The following is a 27,224-nucleotide window of genomic DNA, read 5'->3' on the forward strand; positions in this document are numbered from 1 at the left end:
ATTATTCTGTCGCCTCTGTTTGTCAATGAACAGATATCGAAAAGTTATTCCAGGGGTTGCATCATATTAAAATCAAGACAGTTATGATTTATTTCTAATAAGGTTTTTTCCTCAGATGTCAAACATGATGAATTGTGATTTCAGACTGGAGGCGTATCTTCAACCATAGCCACAAGACAGTTTTTACATATACACGACATATACAACTTTTTTTAAGTTATTGGACCCCAGCTGATGTTTGGCACACCAACAGCAGCTCGCGCTCTTACAGAATACGATACGTCTTCTCTAATTGAAATTGGCAAAGGAAGAAAATTACAAGGGTCGGAAAAAAAACATGCATTTATCAAAAATTTGTCATTCTAGCTGGTTCTTATATCGACACATATGTTCCAGTGAAAATCAATTCACCGCCGATCAAAATGACCCCAGAAGCAATGGTCAATCAGTACATGGTGATCTGAATAAACTCAAATGAGTATTGTCGGCGCCATACAATGACATCCACTTTTTCTCCTAGTATTCCGTTACCTTTTCAAATTGATGTGCATATTGATGTATAGTGTTAGTGTATTATAATTATACATAGACAGCAACTTTTGAAGCGTAATATCTCTGTGAATCTTTGTTTGTAGTTCACATATATATCGGGCTTTCAATTCTGCTATATATTCCATTGTTAATAGATATAAGAAGATGTGGTATGAGTTCCTATGAGACAACTCTCCATCCCGGTCATAATTTGTAACAGTTAGTCATTATAGGTCAAAGTACGGTCTTCATCACGGAGCCTTGGCTCACACCGAACAGTAAGGGCTCCAAAAATGACTAGTGTAAAACCATTTAAACGGGAAAAACCATTGCAACGGTTTAATCTATATAAAAAACTAGAAACGAGAAACATTTATGAACCACATCAACAAAGGAAAACAATGTCTGTCGTTGTTTTAAAAAAAAGGGGGACACATCTTCTCAGTGTGCTATTGCTCTAGTACTGATTTATTTATTAACATAAAAACAAATTTCATAAACTATAGTGTCATGAATTCGAACATGAAGATTATTTTTTATAGTTCTAACATCCTTTTAAGTTTAAATACTCATCTAAGAATTTCATCATTTTTTTTTTCATTACATCATGGACCGGGTGTTAACTTTACAATTCTTATTTCTCCTCTGTTCTTTATGGCATTTTAACAAAACTTTCCCAAAACTATCTTTATATGTGGCAATATATTATTGCATAGCTAAATCTGAATTATGAATATTTTTTGTCGATAATTTTCGTAGATAAATATATTTTTTTCATTTTCTTACATGTTGCAAGCGAGGGTATGTATCACTAATATCTGGCAATCAGTCATACATATGACTAGCTGCATTCGTTGAGCATTCATTGAGCATGCTTCCATAGAAAAAATTTCTGAATTAACATGAGAGACTACCGAAAAATTGTCCAAAATGAGTAAAATTTGCGATATTTTAAAATCCCCCCTTTTGACCTTTGACCGCAGTTTTCAAAAATCTTTTGCACTCTACGACATGCCTAAATCAAAGGATATTATATTAATCTACAAAATAAGACCAAAATTAGCCGTGAGGTATTTCGGTCCATTAAATTTTCAAATTTACCTTATTTGTCACCGTACTATAATATCCACGTCAAATAAATACAAAATTATCCCCGGAAAATGCCAAATACAAATCCTTCAATGTCGAAGAAATGTGTACCCCAAGAATTGCTTGTTACTTACTAATGACATAACAGAACATCGACCTATCTATAACATCAGATAAATTAGCGTGTCATACACAGAGTGTCGTACCTCCTCTGGTAAACATGTACATACACAAAGGTTCTCAGTCATAAAACTTCACTCAGTACTCGGAGTACAAAATGTGTGCTCGAATCATCGAATCAAATTATTTAATTGGTTGAATTCTGAGTTTGAATACGATATTCTTGAGTATAGGTTTGCTAGATTTGGTTACGTATTGGGTATTTGAAATTTAATATAGTCATTGTTCAGAAATAAAACGTTATTTAATACACCCTCCTTTTGATATTCTCATTGTAAACTGATAATACAAAATATGGTCATACTTTAAGTTTTGCGATTTTACAAGGAATTGCAAATATTTGACAAGTTAAAAAACACATTCGGGAACCTTTTTTAATAAGAAAATCCTTGAATTACAATATTCTAACGTGAAAGTCATATGAACTTCAAATTAAAAAAAAAAGTAGAAGATTTCCATATACTTGAATGGCTAAGTTTTACTATTAAAAAAAATGTGCATGGACCTTTAAATAACAAAACCTTAATCGTATCAACATCTTCAGAAATATACTGCTTTTGAGTAATTGTCTTCCCGTACTGTATTCCCCCATTCCTGTTTCATATGCAGAGATCTTAACCAGGCAACATCTCGACAACAGCACAGTGTAAAAGCAAAGGAAAACTCGTGATTAAAAGAATGTAAACAAACGTTCACTGGAAGTTAAATAGTGTGTTGATTCTTAAAGAACAATTAAATCATTTAACAACAGTTATGGCAAAGTTAAATTAAGAATTGGAAAAGCATGGAATATATAAAATAAATATGATATCGCTCTAATAATCTCTTTTTTTCCACGTGCTCTATGAACTTTGTTGATTGCTTTTCAATGCCACGATTCGATAAACTTCAGCAACAAACTCGAGGATTAATTAGAAACTGAAGTATGCGATCAACAATCACTGCATGGTTTTTGTTTGTATCGATTATATATTATGGGCTCGTATTACATGTTTAAAAGGTGTTTAGATGACTACGTTTATCAAGTTTAGTATATATTCATATATTGGTACAAGAATTTGCTTAACGTTAAAGTTGCATGATGACTTAAGCGTTATAAAAAACACTGATCCACCGGTCGTGTCAACTCTCTCTTTTAACAATTTAACTTATTCTGGTATGCATTCATCCTTGACTTTCTAATGTTTTGGTTTAAGCGTTTCTGATGAAGTTAAATCTAGAAAGGGGCTTTGTATCCTGGAAGTTCAGTAAGCGTTATTTATAACCGTATTTTTAATATCACAGTTGTTAGTCCTTTGCGTAAGAACGTCATTTTGGAGTAAAAAAATGGTTTAAAACAAGCGTGATACACTTTTTATAGGAATAACTTCATACATTCTTGGATACTAAATGTTTCAAACTATTTTCTTTCACTTTGAAACGTCATTTGCTAGTTAAAGTTTAAAAAAAAGTTCAATAACTAAAATACCAAAATCCGAGGAAAATTTAAAACAGAAAGGTCCTAATCAAATGGCAAAATCAAAAGCTCATACGCATCAAACAAATGGATATTAACTGTCATATTCCTTGACTTTAAACGAACGTAACATGTGCAGTGCCGTTATTGCGTTCAGCAATGCCTATTACTTAAATTTATAAAACAGAGCAACTCATATTTGATTTGCTTGTTGAATTTTATTGCGGGGTCTGAAAGTCATTGACTTAATTCATGTTATAAATCAGCATAACAAACACATTCGTTTCCCATAAGTTGACATGTGTCCTTTTATACATGGTATATATAATCGTTTTACGAGATTAGTACATAGCTACTCTAGTGTCACCTTAATATATAATGGCGACAGCGTATCTATATCCTAGGTTCCTTGCCACCCACTGTTTGTGTAGGGTTCGTTTCACAATTCTGGCAACAATGCGTTATAAATATCTAATGCACGTTTAATACAACAGTGAATTGAATTGTCTTGAAAGAGAGGCAAAAGATATCAGAGGGACATTCAAACTGATAAGTCGAGAATAAACAGACAACGCCTTTGCTAAAAAAGAAAAAGAACAACAGACAAACAATAGTACACACACCTCAACATACAAAACAAAAGACTGAGTAACTCGAACCCAACACAAAACTGGGGATGATCTCAGGTGCTCCGGTAGGGTAAGCAGATTCTGCTCCACATGTGGCACCCGTCGTATTGCTCATGTTAGTACAAACCCGGTAAAAAGTCTAATTTGGTAGGTCACATTCAGATAAAGGGAATTTGATTGTAGTTACGACATTAGGAACATATCGGTTATCATCTGTGAAACGGATATTCCACAACGGTCAACCAACTCGTGATGGCGTCCTTAAAACTTACGAAGGGAAGATTTCAACTTCACCACTTGGATTTCTTGGTTTAATAGCTTTCTTGTTCACAACAACCCTCTATCAATGAAATCATTATCGGAAACTCAAGCCCTGGAATATCGTATCAACTGGGAGATATATACCCCGTATGCAAGTGCTGCTGGAATGTTGCTACATAGAAATGGAAATTCCCAACTGGGAAGCTGAAATTATCTCCTTTGTCGTAATGTTTTCAACCGACCCTCATTGTCATTTTCTAGATGTAGGTCAAGATATGAGGCAGACTTAACTTTATCTGTTGTGTCCTTTATCACAAGTTGGATGGGATAGATGATCTTATACTTTGCGTCAAAATGCCAGATTTTGAATGGATAATACGAGGGAGATAATTTACTATATCCCATGGCTCAGCGGGAGACAATTTTTTGAATGTCACCCTCTCAAGCAGACCAATCAAAAATCGATAATTTACAGGACAATGAATTGAATTTACATCAATTGATTAAAAACAATGCTCATGGTCTTTGTTTTGGCCTCAGAAGAACCTTTTCGTAGACTGTCATAATAAAAAAGAAATTGTCTTGCGTCCATTCTGTTTTTCTTTTTTCTTCGAAATAACTGTTACCTTAATATGTGCGTGACGTCATAGTTAAGTATTTTCAATGACGTTGCTAACGTAAAATATTATTTTTGCGACGTCAAACTGTGACATATCGGAAAAAGATGCAATTTTCGACTGACTTTTATCGTTCAAACTGATTTAACTTGAAAACGAGTTTATAGATCCCTCTGTTTTAAAATGAAATTATGTTTGATTACGTATGCAGATTATCTGTACAATTTTTTAGGAAAAAGTCAACGGTGACTTTTTTTTAAAACTAAATAGATATACAGCAAAAAATGTTGTTTTTTTTTTTCTAAAATCATGAAACTTTGAGATAAATTACTTATGTCCAAAGAATTGTTATACAAGTTTAGAGAAGTAAAGAAGAAATACCAAATGTTTTTACAAAACGACGCTTGTGTTTATCTTTTGAAACACAAAAGTTAGGAATGTCTATCAAAAGAATAGAAATGTAAGAAAAAAACGAAATTTTTAGTGAATGTCTAAAATTCCTAACCAATATATCTCTTAAAGTAACACATGAAGGTATAATTTTTATTTCATATTGGAATTGCTGAGGTGAAAAAATTCACCGTCGGATCAAAACTGTATCGTATGCCCTTACATATATTCAGGAAACTTACACATTTAAGTAGAAAAAAGATATGTTACTGCTAAATTAGAAACCTTTTTTACTCCGAGGCTTTCTCCTCACTGATATGGTCACGTGATTTTGAGAACTAGGTTTTAATTGCAGATCTTTAATTGTTTCTGATTAATATTTTGGAAGGGAGGAATTTATATAATTATACTAGTATGAAAACATTAAGGTGGTACCAAACATCTTGAATAAAATTAATTTGGTTCGTATAATTTTCATAAAATTTTGACAAAATATTTACGTTGACCGTTTGACACAAATAATAAAATCCAAAAATCTTGAACAACATACTTTATCTGAAAAACTTCATCGGATATATAGCAGTTTGACAAACACTAATGTTGGCCATTGAGAAGCTTAATATTTCCTTAACAAAAAAACGTGATTAAAACGTTCAGCTGATTTTTACCGAGTTATCTTCCTGTAGAGTTATGTACCACCCTAAAAAAATCTTTTGCTGGACCATACACAAGCAAATTAATGTACACATGAAAGAAATAATGAACGACAAAAAGATTGAAATAATGGAACAAAAGCTTGAATAACTATATGATACCGTTGCAAGAAGGTAAATGCAACAAAACATAATTATACATTCTGTCGAGAGGAAAAGGATATTGTAATGCCTATGAAATTGGCTTTTATATATATTAGAACTGGCATTCAGTAATGATTGTGTCTACCTGTTAGATCATTTGACAGAAAGCTTGCATACTTAAAAGGATAATTTGTCGTCGTATTTACTTGATCATACTATATTGTGATTTAGATTTAACTATTTTTAAACGAGATGTGGATTTGACCATTTTTAGTAATAAAATACTGAGATGTTGTGAACGCAACTCATCTGACACCATTTGACAGAAAGCTTTCAATAATTATTTGCTACTAAATGAAATTGACCATGCTGTAAAATCATTTTAATTTGACCATTTTATTGGAGTTATGGGACTTTTACCATGAAATAACAATCGTATCGCAAGCAACCCCTCTGAAAATCTTTGTCAGAAAGCTCTCATACTTGGTCGCATTGGTACCCCTCGAAAAAACATTGTCAACCTCGGCTTCACCTCAGTTGACAATGTTTCCTCGAGATAACAAACTGCTCTATCACCCTCTCAGCTATGTGTTATTTATATAAAAAGTAAAACAACAAAATTACCAAACTCCTAGGAAAATCCAAAACAGATTTGCATTCATTGGCATTAGAAATTTCAGAAATTGGTTGCCTCCCGATTTTTTTTTTACATATCCTCGTATGCCAAATTGACCTCGGTTACATCATTCTCCGACTCGTCAGTTTCAGTTTCATTTTAAGTTCTTCTTTTCATTTGCATCAAAATTCTCGCATTTTTTGAATTGTTCGACGAGAGTTTTGTTTTACTTCCATCGTTCATTTCCTACGTTTGAAGATTATTTGTAGATATTTTTAGAAAAAAGTCAACGGTGACTTCTTTTTAAAACTAAATAGATATACAGTAAAAAAATGTTTTTTTTTTTTCTAAAATCATGAAACTTTGAGATAAATTACTTATGTCCAAAGAATCGTTATACAAATTTAGAGAAGTAAAGAAGAAATACCAAATGTTTTTAAAAAACGACGCTTGTGTCTATCCTTTGAAACACAAAAGTTCGGAATGTCTATCCAAAGAATAGAAATGTAAGAAAAAAACGAAATTTTTAGTAAATGTCTAAAATTCTTAACCAATTTATCTCTTAAAGTAACACATGAAGGTATAATTTTTATTTCATATTGGAATTGCTGAGGTAATAAAATTCACCGTGGGATCGAAACTGTATCGTATGCTCTTAAATATATTCAGGAAACTTACACATTTAAGTAGAAAAAAGATATGTTACTGCTAAATTATATACCTTTTTTACTCCGAGACTTTATCCTCACTGATATGGTCACGTGATTTTGAGAACTAGGTTTTAATTTCAGATCTTTAATTGTTTCTGGTTAATATTTTGGAAGGGAGGAATTTATATAATTATGCTATTATGAAAACATTAAGGTGGTACCAAACACCTTGAATAAAATTAATTTGGCTCGTTTAATTTTAATAAAATTTTGAAAAAATATTTACTTTGACCGTTTGACAAAAATAAAAAAATTCAAAAATCTTCAACCACACACTTTATCTGAAAAACTTCATCGGATATATAGCAGTTTGACAAACACTAATGTTGGCCATTGAGAAACTTAATATTTCCTTAACAAAAAAACGTGATTAAAACGTTCAGCTGATTTTTACCGAGTTATCTTCCTGTAGAGTTATGTACCACCCTAAAAAATCTTTTGCTGGACATACACCAGCAAATTAATGTACACATGAAAGAAATAATGAACGACATAAAGATTGAAATAATGGAACAAAAGCTTGAATAACTATATGATACCGTTGCAAGAAGGTAAATGCAACAAAACATAATTATACATTCTGTCGAGAGGAAAAGGATATTGTAATGCCTATGAAATTGGCTTTTATATATATTAGAACTGGCATTCAGTAATGATTGTGTCTACCTGTTAGATCGTTTGACAGAAAGCTTGCATACTTAAAAGGATGATTTGTCGTCGTATTTACTTGATCATACTATATCGTGATTTAGATTTAGCTATTTTTAAAGGAGTTGTGGATTTGACCATTTTTTAGTATTAAAATACTGAGATGTTGTGAACGCAACTCATCTGACACCATTTGACAGAAAGCTTTCAATAATTATTTGCTACTATATGAAATTGACCATGCTGTAAAAATCATTTTAATTTGACCATTTTATTGGAGTTATGGAACTTTGACCATGAAATAACAATCGTATCACAAGCAACCCCTCTGAAAACCTTTGTCAGAAAGCTCTGATACTTGGTCGCATTGGTACCCCTCGAAAAAACATTGTCAACCTCGGCTTTACCTCAGTTGACAATGTTTCCTCGGGAAAACAAACTGCTCTATTACCCTCTCAGCTATGTGTTATTTATATAAAAAGTAAAACAACAAAAATATCAAACTCCTAGGAAAATCCAAAACGGAAAGTCCGCAATCAAATGGCAAAATCAAAAGCTCAAACACATCAAACAAATAGATAACAACTGTCATATTTCTGACTTGGTACAGGCATTTTCCTATGTGGAAAATGATGAATTAAACCTGGTTTTATAGCTAGCTAAACCTCTCACTTGTATGACAGTCGCATAAAATTCCATTATATTGACAACGATGTGTGAACAAAACAAACAGAAATAATAGTGTATCTAAAAAAACTAAATGCAATGTAATTTTATTGTTACATTTTTTCTAAGTCGAAAAAGAACATGAAGTTGTGTTCAGATAGGGAAATTTTATCTAAAAAATTAACCAAAAACGGCCATGTGGCTTTTAATTATCATGAATATCTATTGATTTTCTGAATAGTAAAAGATTACAAAATTTGTTTTCTTCAAATATTTCATTATGATTAATCAAGTGGATACATGTAGGGACCATCATTATTTCATGAAAAAACACGTGCGCTTCTGACAACATTTGGTGTACATACAGTTTAATTGGTATCCTGAAACAAATCAAGATATAATAATTAAAAGTATACTAGCTCTTTCTCTCATTGCAGCACCGTACATAAGAATACCGATATTTATAAAGCAAAATAGCTGCCGAAGAAAAGAAATTGCACATTTTTCACACGACTACCCATTTCTGCTTTAAAAAACCTTTTTGACTGTATATTGGAGGTCTTTTCTTCCATTCCATACACACAAATATTGAATATTCAAAGACAAGTCAAAGAAGAAGAAAACAGATAAAAAAAATACTTTGCAATGTAAGGGAACTACATTTTTTGGAAAATATAGCTGATGGGGATATGATTGTGGTCTCTAAACATTTTGCATACTACTTACTGTTAAACCTGTTTTTTGTTTAAATGATTAAGTGTATGTTGTTCTACAAGCTTGTATAAAGGCAATTGTACATGTTACAACACATTTTATAATTGATTGACGGCAGGTATTTGAACAGTGCTGTATATATCAAATTGTATTATGTTGTTTGTCAACTGACTGAGGTATTGGACATGTCTTACTACTATATCAAAATAAGAAGATGTGGTAAGATTGCCACTGAAACAACTATTCATAAGATTTCATATGATGAATATAAACGCAATTATAGGTCACCGTCAGGCCTTTAACAATGAGAAAAAAAAATGATACCGTATAGTCAGCTATAAAGACCTCGACATGAAGTTGTTTATCAAAATAGATGAGAAAACTAACAGCCTATTGTATACAATACAAATTACAAAAAAACAAATATGACAGCCATGAACCAAAGACAACCTCTGGATAACAGACTCCTCACTTGGGACAGACACAAAAAGTATGTGGCGAACTGACCATGTTTGTGAGCGACCAAACCCTCTCATAACCTGGAACAGTGGTGTCACACCACAACACATTAGAGACTAAGTTTTCTGCTCTTTGCTCGGGTTGTTGTCGTTTTGACACACATTTCCCATTTCCATTCTCAATTTCATTAAACGTAAAGCATATCATGTATCCTAATTAAGGTTTCTGAACCTCAATGTTGGTATTGCAGGAACCACACACCTTCTTTGGGACTCAATAGGTCTAAACGTAATGGAAGTCCGAAAAGCTGCAACTAGAGTAAGAAAGCCAACAAGGACATATATGGTGCAGGCTAACAAACACAAGCATGCAACATAAGAACAAACTAAAAAATCCGTTGCAAATGGGTTACCTCACTAAATCGATACAAAGCACAAAAAATTTCAATTATCATAAACACAATAACAATAGACAAAAAGAACTGTTACAGTTTCTGAAAGGTAGTCAAATACCAATAATTCTTATATGTTTTGCATATCTATAAATACTTGAATTGGATTGGTCAATTACAAATTTTGCACTTGGTTCACACTTCGATAAACCATGTTTCCGAAACTACTTTCGCAACCTTCACTGTGTTATATTCATGCGCGATACACATGCATGCAGGGATCCAGGGATTTCAGCAAATTGAGATTAAAAAAACAAATACATAACGCGGATATGTTAAGGCAATTTTTTTCAGGGGCAAATAACTCTTGTAATGCTCATGAATATTAATGAGCAACGTTGCGTCTCCATAGTGACGACGCTGTCCGCTTCATTTCTCTGGTCGTCAATCGCTCTCGTATTTTGTTCTTTTTATTGATAAACTATGCAGAATTAGATAAATAATGATAATTTGTTGTAGTTAAAAACCATATGTCACATTATTTTACAAGCCATAACTTGTATTGTATGAAAATCCTTCTTGTCGATCTCGCAACGGAGGCGTGGCTTATTTTCCTTATTTGGAAAACCGATTCAACAGGAAGCTTGAAACCCACATGTTTTGAACGGACGGATTGTTTTTGTTGCATGAGGCGAAGAATGGCCCATGTATCCAAGGATTTCAGCATACAAGCAGAATCATACGACATAACTTGACTATGAGTAAGTATTCTGTCGTCTTTTTGCTGTTTTCTGTAGCCGACTATCTTCATTTTGACAAAAATCTACCCTTGAAGTTGCATCTTCTCCCCCTTTTTTCCATCTGTTCAGTAGAATTTAGAAATTATCCCTGAACCAAGGATTTGCATAGTATACTATGCCTGAACTATCTTAAATACAAGTCCATCGATGGTCCACAGTGTTTATGTTCAATTTAGATGAAGTTTTAGAATACCCATGAGTTGTCCTGGAAATTTGTTTTGCTATAGTTACACGTTTTGATATAAAAAAAACTTAATGTGCTCTAGCCTATTCCATGGTTGGCCAGTTGACATTCAATCTGTTTGAATTCATGAATCATGGATATAATTTCTTTTGAGAGCGAGTGATATCAGAACATGAGATTGGCAATTCTGATAACAAGGTGCTGGTCTAAAATGAATCTGAAGGCAACTGTAGAAGAAGATGACACTAGACTAAATTTTCAACAAAGATCCACCTCAATATTATCAATATAAACTGTATTGAGCACCTTTATTATCACAGAGTTTATAACTTTGCAGACAGTGTGTAGGCAAGACACTGCCAGATGTTTTAAAGTTAGCTATGTACATGTACAAACTACACTTTCCCTCAATTTCAAAGCTGCATCATACAAGGTCAGTTTTTTGACGTGCAAAAACAACAAAAATTCTAGATTTTAATTCACATAAAGACTTGAAAGACTTAAGTGTAACTGTAAGCTGATTGATTTTTTATTCTTTTGCTGCCGCAGGCCAGATTCTTATTTTCTAAAGAAAATTTTGCATAGTACATATAAACTAAAATTGAGAATGGAAATGGGGAATGTGTCAAAGAGACAACAACCCGACCATAGAGCAGACAACAGCCGAAGGCCACTAATGGGTCTTGATATACCTATTAGTCTGTAATGTACAAGCAAATGTAGTACTTACTAAATAAAAATTCTGAGAGACCTAAAAGAAGTTTTTAAAAACCTGGGATATTGGTCCTGTGTCCAAGTGTAAATCTTATATATACAAATATATATACCCTTATTTTATTCTGTATGCTACTTTGTACATCTGTACATGTTGTAGTTCTTTAATATGTATATGAATAAAAGGAGATGTAGGGTGTACATTGTACATTGTTTGTGTACATAATCATATATCATGAGACAGCTACAGAAGTTCTTTCTGTTCGACATGTTTTACTTCCAGAATAAAGTTCAAATATATATACCCTTATCTTATTCTGTATGCTACTTTCTACATCTGTACATGATGTAGTTCTTTAATATGTATATGAATAAAAGGAGATGTAGGGTGTACATTGTACATTGTTTGTGTATATTATCATATCATGAGACAGCTACCGAAGTTCTTTCTGTTCGACATGTTGTACTACCAGAATAAAGTTCAAATACATACATAGGCGGATCCAGGAGGGGGGGGAGTGGTGGGCCCGGGCCCGGGCCCCACCCTTTCGTGGGAAAAATTTGATTGATTATATAGGGAATCACTGAAGCGTGAAAGGAGTGGCCCCCCCCCTTAGGTCAGTCAGCGCCCCCCCCCCCCCCTTTACAAAAAGTTCTGGATCCGCCACTGATATATACCCTTATTTTATTCTGTATGCTACTTTGTACATCTGTACATGTTGTAGTTCTTTAAAATGTATATGAATAAAAGGAGATGTAGGGTGTACATTGTACATTGTTTGTGTACATCATCATATATCATGAGACAGCTACAGAAAGAACTTTCTGTTCGAAATTTTGTACTACCTGAATAAAGTTTTTTCTATTTATATACCAGTAACAGTCTTTATGAAATATGTAACATGTATTAAAAGGGAAAATTAATATTATAATTATTCAGCCTAAGGCTAAATTGATGTCATGTATGTCAGACAATTACCAAATAAAAAAGATTTACATTTGTATCTAGCTTTCCTCTCTTATAAAATAATATAAAATAAGTAATATCAAAACTGGAAAACATATTATGATTGCCAACAACTCTCAGCAGGAACAGATCCAAATGAGGTAGAAAGGGGGGTTGCTGGGCCCTCCTTTTCTGGGGGAAATTTGGTTGTTTATATAGGAAATCACTGAAGCATGACTGGAGCAGGGCCCTTCTTAGGTAGTCAGTGCAGTGGGACCCTGGGGATCGGGAACACTGGGTTGCTGTATGGCGTTTAAATAATTTGGTATAGGTTTGGAAGTAAGAATATTCACTTTTCTGAAATGTACCTGTATAATCATTTTAAAAAAATAAGACATAAAATAAATTCGTCGTTTCGGAATCTAATGCATTCTGGGTAATATTTTCAAAAGCATTCACCAAAACGTTGTGATTGGCTTAACATGTTCTAAATATTGGAATTCCATCCAATGATGTGGCGTTATTTTCATTTTGGTGTACGAACAATGCGATTACCCATAGTCCTATATATATAGATTCCAAAAAGGCGAATTAACTACGCAGTGATGTTAAGGCAATTTCGATTAGATTTGGTCAGGGGCAGATAACCCCTCAGGTACCTCATTATGTATTCATATATTCATTAATGGCGGAGAGTACCTAAGCTGCGTCTATCGATAAAACTGTATGAAATCAAATTACATACATGCCTGTTAATTAAAAACAGGTATCCATATGGTGTAATTTGTTTACTGAAACACGAATATTGTATGTTTGTGCTTCAATTATTATGTTAAACGGTTGCAATAGCTGTTTTTGTGCCGAGAATGTCGGCTTGTGGACACCGCCTCCTTTTGATGATCAACCAATCAGTAGACGATCGCCGTCGAACAGATGTTTGTAGTTTGCAGAATGAAAAGCACCTTGAAGCGGAAATTATTTTCACTTCTACGTGAAAATCTAGCCAGAAAAGTAAGTGTAAGTCACCAAATATGTAAAATTTATGAAACATACGTTGCTTGTTTTGTTAATCATTCACTTCAGAAGGCGAAACACGACACAGTATTAGATAAAACGAGTTCAGTGTTGGCAAGCATGTTACACACGTGGTCAAAACGAAACTAGACTGCAAAAAATATCTGAAATTTGAATAATTTATCGAGTCCCGTCAGTAAATGAACAGAATATCGAATGAAACAAGTTCCCTGCATTATACCAAGAGCCCATTCTCAACATTTACCCTGAAATTCATTTTTAATTTACGTTTTGCAGGTATCCTGTTTGGGTACATCTGTAAATTATAACAAAGTTTGCTCCACCGTTGACTTCCGTCCGGAGCCCACGTTGCTGGAGCCATGATCCCTACCTTCAAATCATGGAGCCCTTAATTTGAAGCTTAGGGCACAAAAACTTGCTCAAAGGAACCCTGAACACGTAATTTGGAGATCGGTCACATATGGTGTAACCCCCCCCCCCCCCCCCCCCCCCCCCCCCCAACCAACCAACCAACCAAACCAATTCAAATGTGAAGTCCCATAGTATAATATTTTCTGCCGAGTGTTGATGGTATATTTCAACTTTGAATTTTATAGATCCTTACTTGGAAGTTTACGGCGGGCAGTGAGCGTTAACGCCACGGCCCTCCCCGATATCGGAAACATTAAAAACAGCCTATTATTTGGACTTATCGTGGACTGTGCGTCTTTCTCTGGAAAATGCCTGCACCTTGAATAAGTTATTTTTGAACCAATATTTTTAAAATCCAGAACCAGTGAAGTCTGCAGCAATATGACCAATTGCAAGTTTATATACTTGTTGGTTATAAAATACATGAGAACAACTTTGAACATGATAGTCCAAATAATATTATTTTTCTTGAAAGGCTTTGTTAATGATTTACTGTGACACTTCATATGACCGTCATTCTAGCAAAAAATTAAGAAAGCCTCTCATGAGACATAATAATAGACTTATTAATATCATGACTGCCCACGTTGACATATTCTTTTTAGATATGGTTATCATCAGTATTAAAATGAAAAAGAGCACTGCTTGCATGCTGATGATGTCTTGCGTTACCCAAATTGCACCTATTTAGCAAATCTTGCAAGATTTCTAAGGCACTAAACAATTTGTATTTTTTTAAATTATTTGACATTATGCACATTTTTCTAATACACTTTGTAGGTACATATATTTAAATATTCTCAAAACGTTTACAGTATATATCAACAGATGAAGTATTCACTGGAAAAGTAAAATCTACGGAAACATTAGCATGCGACGTCCACAAAAAGTCATCTTTTAAAAATGAGCAAATAAAATATGTTACGCCATACGAGTATTAATTTCTTAAAAATTGAATAGCAAGCATGGACTTAAATGTCAAATTGTTCTAAATATTTTAAGAAATAAAACAAAGCATCTGTTATTCGAATTTCAAGGATAGGAATTAAAGCATGGATGCATTTTGGGTACTCCTCATTACAGAATCATGGATTGTTTGGAGGTCGGTTTTTAAAAACCCATTTTTCTATGATTCAATATGGATTCAAAATTAAATTGGTGGAACTAAATAGTAAATAAGGATACATCTACAAAATAAACACAGAATGGAAACTTTTGTCTGGATCTTTAAAAAATGTATGTGAAAAAAACTGTCAAAATAGGTGCAATTTGGGTACCCTCGGCTCACGTTATATACTATTAAAAAAACAGACATTGACAAGGCAGTAAATTATTGTACTATAAATTCAGAAGAATTGCGATTAATCCGATGAATATCGCAATTATAATTAACCTCACATTTTTATACGCCCGTTTACTATTATTAGATGTTACGTTTCCAAGTTACGGGGTTTTATTCATAAAAAAAGGGGGGATTTTCCAGTTTTCGGACAATAACTCAAAATTTCTTTCAGCAGTTTTCATGAAACTTTGATGATTTGTTGATATCTATTGATGTAAGCTCCCTTTAGAATTTTATAAATTTTAGATTTTTCATTTCCGAGTTCTGGGGTTTTATTCATTGAAAAAGGGGGGATTTTCCAGTTTTCAGACAATAACTCAAAAATGCTTTCAGCAATTCTTATGAAACTTTGGTGAATTGTTTATATATATTGATGTAAGCTCCCTTTAGAATTTTATAAATTTTATTTGTTTATAGTCTGACAACAGATTTACTAAGTATTGCGCAACAGCATAGTTTATTGCACTACAGCAAGAAATCTTTAATTGAATATAAATTCAATTCGTATAACCAATTTCAAGTTCTTTGACTACATTTATTCAGAAACCTATAACATGTCAAATATGTAATTACAATCCAAATTCAGACCTGTATCAAGCTTGAATATTGTGTCCATTTTTGCCCCAACTGTTCAGGGTTGGACCTCTGCGGGCGTATCCAGCTGCGATCAGCGAAGCAGTTTATTGTCCCTCCTTTCAAAAATCACAAAAATATTAAATGCACACAATGATTTAGAAATGTTCAAAATAAAGCCTGCAGTCATTATACGCCTGCCTTTAATGGGGCATCTAAGCTACGAGATATACAAAAAAATAAAATATGATTATTATTTTTTCAATATTTAATGAAAGTGCAATAGTGAAATAATAATTCACATTTAGCACCCAGTTTGGTTCAATTTTGTCGAAATAAGCTAAGAAACATCGCGGGTGAATCATTCAGTCAATAACTTAAAAACGCTTTCACCAATTTTCATGAAACTTTGGTGAATTGTTTATATTTATTGACAAAAGTTTCCTTTCCATTTTTTTTTTTATTTTTGATTTCTCGCTTTTGAGTATTGGGACTTCATTCATAAAAAAGGGTTGTTTTTTTCTCCAGTTTTCGGAAAATGACTCATAAATGCTTTAACAAATTTTCATGAAACTTTGGTGAAATGCAACATATTAGCTCCCATACAATTTTTATATATTTAAGATTTTTACTTTTTCGAGTTATGGGATTTTATTCTTAAAAATTATTCATGATTTGTGCCTCTGTGTGCTGGTGTGTGCATGTTTTTTTGTGGGCTTTTTTTTTTGGGGGGGGGGGGGGGGGGGTATTTTGAGCAGTATTTCTAGTAAATCATAAAGATTAATTTAAGGCATAAAGACGAGCTAAAGGACAACAGACATATCATGTGCTCATGGCGCAGCTCTTTATTTTAAATATGATGAAGCAATTCTTCTAGAAATCAAAGAAACAAATGGGCATTATTTCTATGAAGGAAATCCAGATATCAATTCGGGGTTGGGTGGTAGACGTAATTTCTTTATTTGATATGTTATATTTATTTATGTATCGTGTGTGATTCATTGTAATTAATCTGCTCCTTATTTTAAAAAAAGTATCTGTATTTGTATTAAAAAAATTACTTTCTCTTTTTTTTAGCTGACCTGTCAAATATAAGAAACAGAATGATATTCCTGAGCTTTGATGAACTATAAAGTAATGGTTTGAATTTGAAAAGCTTTATTATTAGACAGGTAAATTGTTGTATGTTTTCGTTTTGCTCGCTATTTAAACTGGTTATCCCTTGTTTTTGTATATCAAATCAATCTGCACCAAAATCGTTTCCTACTTCTACGTTAGAAGACCAAATCTTTTAATATAAAGATAAGAAGATGTGGTATGACTGCAATGAGAAAACTATCCAACAGAGACCAAATGATGTAGATGAAAGCATCTATATATAGGTTGCTTTGCTGTCTTCAACAACAGTGGTGTCACAGTACAACATAAGAACAAACTAAAAGTTATTGAAATAGGCTTGACAATTAACTTGTCAGATCAACACATACATGTTGCACAAAAAAAAAGGCACAAAGTACTTGCAGTTACTGAAAGCTAGTTCAACGCTAATTACAACTTATAGAAAGGGCAATTTTCTAAGACAAAAAGAATCGGCACACATTATTAATCCCATAATTAAATATTACCAACCATTTTGCTATACAGATACAGGTGCTCAGATAATCTGACTGAAGCGATAAAGCTATATTATATATATAGTAATATATATATATTCTACTGGTATCCTGCTTCTGTTGCTTGGAGTTGGAAACAGTTATGTGATCAAATTACTAAAAAAATCTATTTTACAGCTCAATTTTGTGTCCTCTTTATAGTCCACATTAAAGCAAATGTTACGAACAAAATGACAAATAGGAGAAAATCTATGCAAGCCTTGCTTTTCTTCCTCTTTTATAATTTGTGCAAATAAATTTCTGTTGTCGTACAATGTAAGAATATTGTATGGTGTAAATTCAGAAATTATTGCAATGTTTTTTTAAGGTAACTTTGTGAGTATCGCAATAATAAGAAGTCACATTCTGATATCCAATACATATAACTGAATTTTTCTAAAATCACAATAATTAATATCGCATTTTTGTCCATTCTTCAAAAATTGCAATAATAAATGCACACAATAATTTCTGATTTTAATAACGTACATGTATCTTTACCAGCAATAAACTTTATTAGAGCCCCTGCCGAATAGCTGGTCGCCCTATAGTGATCAGTCTGTCCGTCGGTCCATACGTAACAAATTGTGTCCGCTCTATATCAGTCGAGGCAAATAGGAAATTGCATAATATTATGAAATATCCTAATTAAACACATTATTATGAAATTCAATAATATTAGTTATTCGAATAATTTTGTTGCTATATTATGAGATTTCGTAATTCATAAAATTATGGAAATCCATAATATAAGAAGAAATTTTGATTTTCAATTAATTTTTTCGTTCGTTTTTTGGACCCCTTGACTATTTTTGGGAAATTCTTCGGAGAAAAAAGTTATTTCTGAGTGGCGTTTATATCAGGGCGTTAGGAACAACAGTCAGATTTTCTACGAAACGCCTAAAATTCTCCCGAATCCCCGCTATATGAATTATTTCGAATATTTGACAATGGGAGGTAATCCATATCGACTAAATGGGCAAGTTGCGGTTATTGCTCTTTGATAATTATATTTTTATCTTATGTTGATGATGTGAATTTTTAAAATGTCTTTATTACTTTGCAGTGATTTACATCTGTTTACATCTGTTTACTTTAATTACTTTTATTCATCTTAAATCATATAGTTAGGCCACACCAATTAAATTCCTTGTTCGACAGACCAGTCCCCATAATATTTTTGTCTAAACAAATTTTTTTTTTTTTTTAATATTCCCGCTTCCAGCATCTGGAAATGTAACTGGGTGTATTTCCCGCGCCTGTTTTTTTTTGTTAACATTTAAGAAATGACTTTAATATGTTTTCTGTCTATTCGAAATAACATAAAAAATGTGGTGCACACTGAATAACCCGCGTAGCGGGTTATTTAAAAGTGTGCACAACATTTTTTATGTTATTTCGAATGGACAGAAAACATATTAAAGTCATTTCTTAAAATTTAATTCTAAAAAGAAGTAAATCATGATAAAAACGTTGATAACGTCTCGGTCGCATGACAAAATTATGTCTATGAGCTGATAGACAAAACACTTTCAGACAATCAGAAGACGTGTTACATCCAAAATTAAATTATTACTAAATTAATTAGCGATCGTCAGAGCGTTTTAATCGACGTCAAATCGCGATCCTTTAAACTGTCTCGAGCATAAACACATATTTCTTATCAAAGTCACGACGAAGAAACACACAACCCACATACATGTATAACACAAAAAACTAAAAAGTATACACATTAACGAACACAATAAATCCCTAAAACCTTGGGTGAACTCAGGTGTTCGGGAAGGATAAACAACTCCTGCTTCTTGCAAGACACCCGCCTTGTTTCTAATTATAAGTCAGGTCTTGTGAATGAGGAAAGACATCTATAAAAGTTCAATGAAAATCATTTAAGACAGTTAAAATAATTATTGAATTATTCAGTTCGATATATGATGTTCTTAGAAAGTAACAGTAATACAAGAAGCCATAAATATGATGCAATTAAAAGTGGGCATTACATGTTGGTGAACAGAAAAAAACACATCAGCAGTTGATATATTAAAGAAATGCCAAAGTTCAAGTTGTAAATCAAATTTCATACCATCTTGATCAATATTGTATGAACCTATGATTTTATTTTAAAAAAATAAAAAATATATAATTGGTCACCTTTACTTTTGAAGCTTCTCTTCAATAATTTGTAATTTTTATTTTTTTTTTAATTTTCAAATCGCTCGCTCGCACTAATTTCTGGAGTGGAATAATCCGTAGAACAAGAAATTAAATTGCTGTGGCCTTAAAGACGTTAAAAATTAAACGTAGTTGTTCAGACTGTTGTCATTTTGAACAATAAAACATTGATAAAATAATAAATACATTTGGTGATAATGGTGTAATTTTTTCAAATAAAATAACGACAATTAACAAATGAATTTAACAGTTAAAAGTATATTTTGTTATCAATTTTGTATATGCAGATATTTACTTTATTTATTGCGTGTATAAGACACTCTGATAACAACAAAATAACGATAAAAATGGTTTCAAGTTAAATTATAAATGACATTGCCTTTTCCCTATTTTTTTGGGGTAATACATAACCTTTTGTTAAATGAATCATTGATTAAACTAGGATTCACACATTTTGAGGATATTCAAACCAGTTTTCAATCAACAAATAAAGTTGTAGACATTTTTCTTGTACATGGAAGAATCCTACAATATAGCTTTGATTTATCGATAAACTCCAGATTTAGCATTATGTCTTTTTTTTAAACTGAGCCCTATCCGATATCAAATGATTTCCTAAATAGTATGCAGTTGTGAAATTAATGGTCATAATGGAACGTTAAGAATTAAGACACATACAAAATGCTGGGTATTCGTAAACGAATAATTATCTTCTGAACGTACACTATCTAAATAAAAATCTAATCAGATTAAGTAGACACACTTCTGTATAATATCATTCCGAGTGATAAGTTTATCCGACCAGCCTACAGTTATAACATCACAGTTGTTTGAGTTATTACAAAGAGATGTCTCACTATGCCTGTGATCTTGATTTAAAGGGGAATTAATTAATATTTTTATCGTTATGAAAGTGTTCATTATACAAAATATAAATATTTAACTTAACAAATGACAAGAAGGGATACTGTGCAACGATTAAACAAATTAACACCGTATAAAATCGATATATTAAATTATTTCATATATAATGTAAAATGTATTCAGAAAAAAGTTAATCTCTTAATGAAATTTATTTTAAAATTGTTACTGATAATCTTATTTTCACAAAGTCTTAAGATTGTTAACCACAGTGTGTTTACGCACACCGGTCTATTCACTTGCATCAAACTTTTAAAAAGTTTTAATGTCCTTATAAATGTTATAAATTGAAACTAATTCTGATTTGGTCTCCAAGATTATTTTTTTACGAAAGCATTATCATGATTAATCATTTAAAACTGATTTTAACAATAATCAAAACACTAGAGGTTTTCTTGATTTGTACGATTTATTCATATCAATTATTTATTACTTATATCCAACAAACAGGCATGATGAAACATCATTGATCCTGTATGTGTTCCAACAATGTTACAAAAGAATGTGCGTTCAATAAGCATGATAAGTGATAAAACCTTTGAAGGACAAAATTAATGTACCTGTCGGATATTTTTATTATAGAACAAGTTATCGTTGTGATGCATCGTTCTTTCATCACATTTAAATGAAGAAGTTATTGAAAACATCTTCGTTAAACCTGGTTTTACAGCTAGCTTAACCCCCCCCCCCCCCCCCCCCCCCCTTGTATGGCAGTCGCATACAATTCCATTATATTGACAACGATGTGTGAACAAAACAAACAGACACAATAGGTAAAAATGTCAAAAATTGGGGAACAGCAGTCAACATTGTGTAATAATCTTAATCACTATAAAAACAAACCAATATATAATAAAGAAATACAAAAAGGCATATAGACAAAGCACATAAGCAAAAATGAAAGACAAGAATACTAAAATTGACCATAACACAATGACGGGATGTATAAGTACAGAGCCACGTCATATGTAACAAAGAAACACAAAAAGACATATAGACAAATAACATTAGCAAAAACATGAAAAAGGAAAGACAAGAATACAAAAATTTACCATAGCACAAAACACAATAACAGAACGTTCCATCTCTTTTGAAATTCGTCTGCGATATCCCTCAAATCATTTGGGTCAGTTGGTTATGAAATCACCTCATCTTTATATTCTTCAACTATTGATCGGCAAACCTCGGGTAAAAATTTGCTTACAGTATTCCGAGCAACTCTTAAGTCATACTGCTAGGTAGAATACTTTTCACCAGTAGCTTATTGTCTTAATGTGATGGTAAGTTTGAAACCAGGCGACAAGGCTCTTCTATATAGAGTATCTGTCTTCTTGATTCTTGGTTTAACTCTTTCAAATATAATGCATCGAACATCTCTGGTGGCATTCTCAGAAAATTAAAGAAGGAAGGATCATCCTCAAATCGTAACTCGTTCATCAACTGACCATAATGACCACACTGGAGCCTCCTTTTGGATGATAACTAAGATCAACCCCAACAGGCCTAAAAGTCTAAAGTTTCTTTTTATTCTTCTTATTCGCTTTCTAAATAACAATATCATGGCCAGGTCGTTAAGATTGTGTTTCTGTGTTAATGATTGTAGAAGAATAACTACATTTACATGGTCTTTTATTTTCATGGTTCAAATGAAGTTGATGTTTCAAACAAAACCTGGAGAGCTTTTTTTATATTTTATCTGACAATGACAATGAGCATGACTAGAACTCGAAATGGTCGTGGTATGAACGTATATTCATGTCGTAAGAAGAGCGTGATGAGGACGGCATGGGCGTGCTAGAATCGTACTATGGTCTTGAACAGGGTGATATAAACGTGGTAAAGTCGTAGTAGAAGCGTTGTTCGGTCTTAGGGAGAATGTGATTGTCGTAGTAAGGTCGTAGTAACGTCGCTGTGAGATCGTAGCGCAGTCTCTCCGACTAGAATCGCGCTTTTGCTACGATGGTACAGCAACCTGTACGATCTTACCACGACCTTACTGCGCTCTCACTATGCTTCTACAACGACCTGATTTCTCCACGACCGCACCACGATTGGGTTGAACATATTCAAAGTTGTTCCACGCTCATCACGATTATGAAAACCTTACCACGACCGTCGACATTTGAATTTTTTTTTCAGAGATCGAAGTACGATCTGGTCTAGTGTGACGGGGGTTTATCATATTTTACTATATATATATATATATATAAGTGATAACAAATATTTGCCACTGGACGTTTGTTTAATTTCAATCACTTGTATAGTCAGAATAATGTTTAGGGTAATTATGAACTCCCTACAAGAGACCCAATGACCAAGAAGTTAACAACTTTACGTCACCGTTGGCCTTCAATAATGAGCCCACACCGTTTAGTAAGCTACAAAAGGCCCCCAGATGACAAATGTAAAACAATTCTAACGAGAAAGAAAACGGCCCGATTCATGTACAAAACAAGGACCAAAAAATGCATATTATTACAACTACAAACGACTACCACTGACATACATGCTCTGAGTATACTGCATGAGACGGGGTTAAACTAGTTTTCTGGAGCCAAACCTTCCTCCTAACCTGAAACAGTGATGAAACAATACAGCATAATAACAAACTATAAATGTACCTAAAAAAAGGGCTTAAATCATTAGATATGAAATTTAGTTGATAAGGGCTTTGATCGTTAGATCATTACAAAACAGAAAAAAAAAACATCTTAACAAAACACAGACCGGACGTGGCAGGATATTTCTATATACCTACAACAACAAGAAAGTCACTAAGAACAGATATGAGAGGACTCGCAGTTACTGACAGTTTATTCAAAACCAATAACAACTAATAAAAAAACATGTTTCTAAGACTAAAATATCAATCAGTACACATCCAACATTTAATCTATTTAGTGTAAAGGTGTCATTAACAGTCAGAAAAAAATCATGAATTCGTGAAATGCTGAGATACAGTGAATGTGCATAATGATATAACAATTATATTTATAGATTGGTTTTATTTTAGCGGTAACAAAATCACCAATATTCAAACAACACAGCTGTCTTTTAATACGCCTATGCCAGACCCAAAGACCTCTAAATTTCTATTGGCACTATTATTCAAATGGTTTCTGTTAGATTGTCACAAACTGACCTTGTTACAAGAATAATAAATGTCGGTGTATCGCAATATTTATTAATATGGTAATACAAGTTTCAAGAAAGAGTTTGTCAATAGAAATGGATGTTTAAATATCAAAATCTAATTTCATTGAATTTTTAAAGTTTCATGTTTTTTATATGAATTCTTCAGTAGTTTTAACATTAAAAAGATTTGTACAAAAAAAGTGCCAGACAAGTATACGACAGTGAAAATGCAATCACACGACACCGAATAACGAAAAAATGTATGACGAGATTAATGCATGAGTGTCTACATTATACTAATGTTTATTATTAATAACTCAAAAATCCAAATGGACAAAAACATGATTGACAATGTGACAACTATCCACCAAAGTTTAAATCAAGTGGATGAAAGCAATTTTAGGTAACCGTAGGCAGGGTTTATATCCCTCCTTTATCTCTAATATCAAAAACAGAGTTTCTATTGTTCCGGCTAAAAATCTATGAAAATGCACTGATATGCCTGGACTGTGAATAGGATAACAGGGTTGGTGTAACCCCTCTTCCTTTTTTATTCTGTTTTTCTTTGAATTAAAAATAATGAATGTTTTTTTTCTGTTAGATATTATCGTAAACACAATCTTACTTTTGAGACAGGGTTACTTGTGCCTACCATTTTCTCTTATTTCCTACATGTATGTGTTAAAAATCACAGAAATTTTAAATAATTTTTTGGTAGGGGTGAACAGCTGAGACATCAAGTACCCCACCCTTTTCATATATTTGTTTGTCAAAAATATATACCTTGTCATATATCAATTAAAAAAAAAAAACCTATAGATATATTTGGATATTTTTCATCTTCTAGTACATTAGTATAGAGATTTTTTTTTGGTCCCGCTCATCATCAAGTTTATGTTAAGAAGCAACGCAATTGTACACACCTTGCTTTTCAGTTTCCTCTATTTGACCCTTTATATCTTTCATTTTGAAAAAATTTCAATATCAATAGACAATAAAATTTGTTTGGTAAGATAAATGTGGTAACACTCCCAGAGAGTTACACTTTCACAGGGTTTTATATTATATAATGAAAAACTGATAAAAAGTTACATTGCTCTTGACACTATGGAATTTCTTTTAATAATTGTTATCATGTTTCATTCATACAAACCTTTGAATGTTAATTAGGTGCACATGTCAAAATGGTCGGATTTATAGCATCTAGCTATATTATAACTACCATCAGTGGAAATACCACATTGGAATAAATAGAGATTAGTGGATTGACAAATAACTGATGCATTTACGACTCTGGTTTTACCGCACCGAAATTAAATACTGACAACTGATTAGTTTCAAATACTTATGATATAATCAAGCAACCTATTGATATATTTAATCTGATTTTCTCACCCTTTTCATATATCATGGAGCATGAAATAGTGACCTATTCCAGCGGCTCATCCCTAACACTCATTACATAGTAAGTGCTCCCCCCCTCCCCACCCTAATCCTCTTTAAAACTTTAAAAACACAGTGTCATTCCTAGTAAAATCTTACAATCCCCAAAGTACAAACGAATTAAATAAACAACACAAAATTACTAGACGACACGTTTTTTTTTAATATATTATTCAGTTAATTTTACACATATTTAATTTTTTTCTCTCGAAAATCAATCAGCTAAATATTCATTTTTCAAGAAGTAGAAGAGATAATAAAATGAAAGTAACGTAGTTGGTGTCTCTTGATCATGGCAAGTTGTTTATGAACAAAATAAGTGTGTATGTTATATACTTTTTTACGATTCACAAAACTAAGCGGTTGTAAATTTTTAATGAAAATAAACCGAAATATTAAAGTTTGTAATAAAACACCTGTGACTTGTAAAAACTTTCTAACTACAAAGAAAGCATATGCCAAGTCAATCTTGGAAGCAGAAATTCTAGCAGAATCAATAGCAAACATCGGTCGAAACGTCATAGCTGGGTAATGAATATTCATATTTTAGTAGATTAACAAAACATGCAGCCATAGAAAGACAATAAAAACCGATACAATCTACAATATACATGTTTTATAAGAGATACAATATAGGATAGCTGCGTTCATATCCGTGGATATGGATATTTTAACACCCTGAAGTATCCAAGTTCACCCTGAGGCGAAGCCGTACAGAAGGGTGTTAAAATATCTACAGGTATGAACCACCTATGAACATATATAACGAATTCATCCCCGGTCTTAGTCCAAATCTGGCGTTTTTTAGATAAATTCGACCAGAAAGTGTAACGTGAAAGCAACGTAGGGTACTACTTTTGGTACAACCCTTCAGATGGTCAAATATAAGACGTTTTTAATCCAGAGACAGAGGAACTGGAATGGGTCAAATTTGGCGCCCAGTGTTGTGAAAGTCAAACATCAAAGACAACAAGGAACAACCATCGAACTAAGGAAAACGCGCGTGAAGTTCCCCGGTGTAATAGGTAGCAACGTCCGGGTATATGGGTTTGGAACAACCCGGGGCTATGGGTTTTGTGACGACGTGCGTTAACCAATAAAAATTCTAGAAATATACTAGTACCCGGCCACGTCCCCTCTTTGAATTTGTTAGATGTATTTCTATGTGTATCCTTCTGATGAGTTAAGCCTTTTTCAACTGAATTTTTATAGTTCGTTCTTATGTTGATGTTACACCATTGTCCAAGGTTAGGGGGAGGGTTGGGATCCCGCTAACATGTTTAACCCCGCCACATTCTGTATGTATGTGCCTGTCCCAAGTCAGGAGCCTGCAATTCAATGGTTGTCGTTTGTTGATGTGTTACATATTTGTTTTTCGTTCATATTTTGTACATAAATTAGGCCGTTAGTTTTCTCGTTTGAATTGGTTTACATTTGTCATTTCGGGGTCTTTTATAGCTGACTATGCGGTATTGGCTTTGCTCATTGTTGAAGGCCGTACGGTGACCTATAGGTGTTAATTTCTGTGCCATTTGGTCTCTTGTGGAGAGTTGTCTCATTGGCAATCATACCACATCTTCTTTTTAATTTAAGCCTGGGATAAATGCTTATATTGTTGTTTCAAATTTTGAACAGAGTGTGATCAACCTTTGAGTTGGAAAATGAGTTCCAGTTCCAGTTCGAATTTAAGTTGAGTTCAAGTTTGTATTCGAGTTTGGGTTCGAGTTTAAAGTTTAAGTTAT

General features: G+C 32.9%; 1 protein-coding gene and 1 long non-coding RNA gene across 2 annotated transcripts in view; one reads left to right on the forward strand and one right to left on the reverse strand.

Moving 5' to 3' along the window:
* The window catches only part of LOC127712878 (ankyrin-1-like), a 159,018-nt gene that overhangs the window by 14,543 nt on the left and 117,251 nt on the right, over positions 1 to 27,224 (reverse strand). The gene's annotated exons all lie outside the window — the stretch shown is intronic.
* LOC127713075 (uncharacterized) overlaps positions 13,673 to 27,224 on the forward strand; it is a 31,405-nt gene continuing 17,853 nt past the window's right edge. The window contains exons 1-2 of the long non-coding RNA XR_007987450.1: positions 13,673 to 13,809; positions 17,237 to 17,331. This is a non-coding gene — a long non-coding RNA (uncharacterized LOC127713075). The remainder of the gene's footprint in view (positions 13,810 to 17,236; positions 17,332 to 27,224) is intronic.

The sequence above is a fragment of the Mytilus californianus genome, unplaced genomic scaffold (assembly GCF_021869535.1).
Source record: "Mytilus californianus isolate M0D057914Y unplaced genomic scaffold, xbMytCali1.0.p SCAF_8, whole genome shotgun sequence".
NCBI lineage: Eukaryota > Metazoa > Mollusca > Bivalvia > Mytilida > Mytilidae > Mytilus > Mytilus californianus.